Source organism: Macaca thibetana, chromosome 1, assembly GCF_024542745.1.
Source record: "Macaca thibetana thibetana isolate TM-01 chromosome 1, ASM2454274v1, whole genome shotgun sequence".
Lineage (NCBI taxonomy): Eukaryota > Metazoa > Chordata > Mammalia > Primates > Cercopithecidae > Macaca > Macaca thibetana.
This window is the reverse complement of record NC_065578.1, coordinates 194,918,023-194,922,661: the sequence shown is the minus strand read 5'-3', so window position 1 is coordinate 194,922,661 and position 4,639 is coordinate 194,918,023.

Genomic DNA, 4,639 nt, shown 5'->3' with positions numbered 1-4,639 from the left:
TAAATCTAGTTTATTTTTTAATAACTTCATGAAGCCACATGAAGCCACATGAAGATTGTACAACTGTAAGAAAAAACCGTATCTTTAATTTGAATTCTCAGTGTGTAGCACACGTTATAGGCACTTAAAGATGTTTTTGGGGGCCTAACTTGACGTGTAGTCCTCTCTTTTAAATGACTTAGGGTTTCACATGAGTCTAGGAACAGTTTGGAAGGTTTTTAAAAGGTAAGAAATTTCCTTAAGTATTTATTTTGGGGAAAAAAAAAATATATATACATACATACAAATACTTATTATTTTTTCTTTTTTTTAGATGAAGTCTCACTCTGTTGCCCAGGCTGGAATGCAGTGGTGTGATCTTGGCTCACTGCAACCTCAGCCTCCCAAGTTCAAGTGATTCTCATGCCTCAGACTCTGAAGTAGCTGGGATTACAGTCGTGTACGACCACACCCAGCTACTTTTTGTATTTTTGGTAGAGACAGGGTTTTACTATGTTGGCCAGGCTGGTCTTGAACTCCCGACCTCAGGTGATCCACCCGCCTCAGCCTCCCAAAGTGCTGGGATTACAGGTGTGAGCCACTGTGCCCGGCCTATTTTGGCATATTCCTATACACCTAGCTGGTTTAGTTATTTTGTGTAAAGTAGGTTGTCTAATTAACATAAAGTTGTTCATGATGTTTTCCTATTTTAATATCTGTAAGATTTCTACTTATGTCCTTCCTTTTATTGCTAATGTTGGTAATTTGAGACTTCTCTTGCCTTGCTTAGCATAGGTAGAAAGTTGTCAGCTTTTCTTGCTCATCTTTTCAAAGGCAGCTTGGTTAAGATTTGAACACACAAAGGCAGATATGTGAATGGCCAACAAACATATCTAGTACATATTGAATTATATGAAGTTTAAAAAAATAGGTAAAGTAACTCTGGACTTTCAAGTTCTTAGGTGCCTTCATTGGTGGTAATGAAAAGCAAGGAAGTTATTTGCATGAGTTAGGATAGTCATTACTTCGGGAAAGACAGAATTGGGAGGGGACATGATGGGAGGATGCCTCTGGGTGCTGGTCATGGTCTTTCTTCAAAGACCATGTGGTAGTTTCATAGTATTTGATAAATCATTGTGCTGTATATGTATTTTTTTGTTTGTGTACTTTTCTATTGTGTTATGTTTTACAGTAAAATAACCAGTATTTGGTTTCACTGATTTTCAGTGTTCATTGTCTGTTATTTGATTTTTTTCCTCTTTATTATTTTCTTTCTTTTCTTTTCTTTTTTTTTTTTTGAGATGGAGTTTCACACTTGCTGCCCAGGCTGGAGTGCAGTGGCACGATCTCGGCTCAACCACAACCTCCGCCTCCGACGTTCAAGCGATTCTTCTGCTTCAGCCTCCTGAGCAGCTGGGATTACAGGCATGTGCCACCATGCCCAGCTAATTTTGTATTTTTTTAGTAGAGATGGGGTTTCTCCATATTGGTCGGGCTGGTCTTGAACTCCTGCCCTCAGGTGATCGGTCTGCCTCGGCCTCCCAAAGTGCGTGAGCCACGACACCCAGCCTATTTTCTTTCTTATACATACTTTGGGTTTAATTTGTTCTGTAGCTATTTACAGTAGAAGCCTAAACCATTGATTTTTATACCTTTTTTCTAATACAATTTAAGCTATACATTTCCTTTTCAGCACTGCAGTAGCTCCATCTTACAAATTTTGATATACTGTGTTTTCATTTTAATTCAGTTCAAAATATTTTCTTGTCTTCCTGTGATTTCTTTTTTGACTCATTGATTACTTACAAGCACGTTTACTTACAAGCATGTTTAACTTCTAAACATGTGGGGATTTTGCAGATCTCTTGATTTCTAATTTCATTATAGTCAGAATTTGTCTCAATCATTTTAATCCTTTTCAATCTATTGTGACTTATTTTATGGCCTACCATCTTAGTCTAAATAAATAAATAAACAAACTTGATGTGGTGGTGTGCTCCTGTAGTCCAGCTACTCAAGAGGCTGAGGTGGGAGACTCCCTTGAGCACAGGACTTTGAGGCTGTGGTGAGCTATGGTCATGCCATTGCACTTCAGCCTAGACAACAGAGCGAGACCTGTCTCTAGACAAGACAAATCCCTAGATCATCTAGGTTTTCTCCTATGTTATTATCCTGTAGGAGTTTTATAGTTTTTTACTTTACATTTAGCCCCTGTGATTCATTTTTTTTTTTTTCATGTCCGGGTCTAGCCTTGTTTGTTAAAAAGATGATCTTTGTTCCATTGTATTTCCTTTGCTTCTTTGTCAAAGATCAGTTGATTATGTTTATGCGGGTCTGTTTCTGGGTTCTGAATTCTGTTCCTTTGATATGTTGGTCTGTTATTTCATCAGTAGCACACTACCTTAATTACTGGAGCTTCGTAGTCTTGAAGTAAGGTAGTGTCAGTTCTCCAACTTAGTTTTTTTCCTTTAATATTGTGTTGCCTATTCTAGGCCTTTTTGCCTCTCCATATAAACTTTAGAATTAGTTTTTAAAAATATTTATGCAAAATAACTTGCCAGGTTCTTGACTGGGATTGCAATGAATCTATAACTCATGTTGGGAAGAATTGATATGAAAATATTGAGGGTTTTTGTTTTGTTTTTTTCTGAGACTGGGTTTTACTCTGTTTCCCAGGCTGGAGTGCAGTGGTGTGATCATGGCTCACTGCAGCCTTAATCCTGGACTCAAGTGATTCTCTGCCCCAGCTTACTGAGTAGCTGGGACAACAGGAGCACACCACTATGCCTGGTGAATTTTTAAAATTTTTGGAGAGACAGAGTCTCACTATGTTTCCCAGGCTGGTCTTGAACTCTTGGGCTCAAGTGATTCTCCTGCCTTGGCCTCCTAACGTTCTGGGATTACGGGTGTGAGCCTCCATGACTGGCCAAATATTAACTCTTCCTATTCATGAACATGGTATATCTCTCCATTTAGTTCTTTAATTTCTGTCATCAGAGCTTTTAAGGTTTCCTCATACAGATTTTGTACATATTTTGTTTGATTTATACCTAAGTATTTTATGTTTTGGGAGGCTAATATAAGTGGTATTGTGTTTTTAAATTCAAATTCCACTTTTTTATTGCTGGTATATAGGAAAACAATTGATTTTGTATATTAACCTTGTGTCCTGTAACCTTACTTTAATTGCTTACTGGTTCCAGGATTTTTTTGTTGATTCTTTTGGATTTTTGACATAGACTACCCTGTCATTTATGAACAGAGTTTTATTTCTTCCTTCCCAGTCTGTATCCCTTTTATTTCCTTTTCTTGTCTTAGTGCATTAGCTAGGACTTCCAGTATGATGACAAAAAGGAGTGGTGAGAGGGGACATCCTTGCCATTATGGTCTTAACCTTAAGTTTCTTAACCTTAAGTTTCTCACCATGAAGTATAATGTTAGCTATAGGTTTTTAATGGATATTCTTGATCAAATTGAGCAAGTGCCCCTCTATTCCTAGTTTCCTGAGAGTTTTTATCATGGGTGGGTATTGGACTTTGTCAAAGGCATTTTCTGCATCTATTGATAGGCTGGGTGCAGTGGCTCACATCTGTAATCTCAGCATTTTGGGAGGCCGAGGTGGGTGGATCACATGAGGCCAGGAGTTCAAGGCCAGCCTGGTCAACATGGCAAAACCCTGTCTCTACTAAAAATACAAAAAAAGTTAACTGGGTGTGGTGTCCCACACCTGTAATCCAGCAATCTGGGAGGCTGAGGCACAATAATCACTTGAAACCGGGAGGCAGAGTTTGCAGTGAGCCAAGATTGTTTCAGTGCACTCCAGCCTGGTACAGAGTGAGACTGTCTAAAAAAACAAAAAACAAACAACAACAACAAAAAAGATATAGTGTTATTTTTCTTCTTTAACCTGTTCATGTGATAGATTATGTTAATTGATTTCTGAATGTTGAACCAGCCTTGCATACTTGGGATAAATCTTGTGGTTGTGATATATAATTCTTTTTTACATTCTTGGACTTAGTATGTTAATATTTTGCAAAGGATTTTTGTATCTATGTTCATGAGAGATATTGGTCTGTAGTTTTCTTTTCTTGCAGTGTCTTTGTTTGATTTTGGTATTAGGTAATGCTGGCCTCATAGGATAAATCAGGGCTCACAGAATAAATCCTGATTGTTTATTTTTACTTCTATCTTCTGAAAGAGAATTTAGAGAATTGGTATAATTTCTTCCTTAAATGGCTCACAGAATTCAACAGTGAACCCATTTAGGCCTGGAATTTTCTGTATTTTTAAGTTTATTAATTATTGTTTCAACTTCTTTAATAAATATAGATCTATTTAGATTGTCATTTCTTGTGTGAGTTTTGGCAGATTTTATCTTTCAAGGAATTGATCAATTTCATTTAGGTTATCAGATTTGTGATCATAGAGTTGTTCATAGAATTCTTTTATTATCCTTTTAATGTCTGTGACATCTGTAGTGATGTCTCCTCTGTCATTTCTGATATTAGTAATTTGCCCTTCCCACCACCACCCTGGCTTTTTAGTTAGCCTGGCTAGAGGCTCATTGATTTTATTGATTTTTTTCAAAGAACCAGCTTTTGGTTTTGTTGATTTTCTTTATTGATTTCCTGTTTTCAGTTTCATTGATTTCTACTCT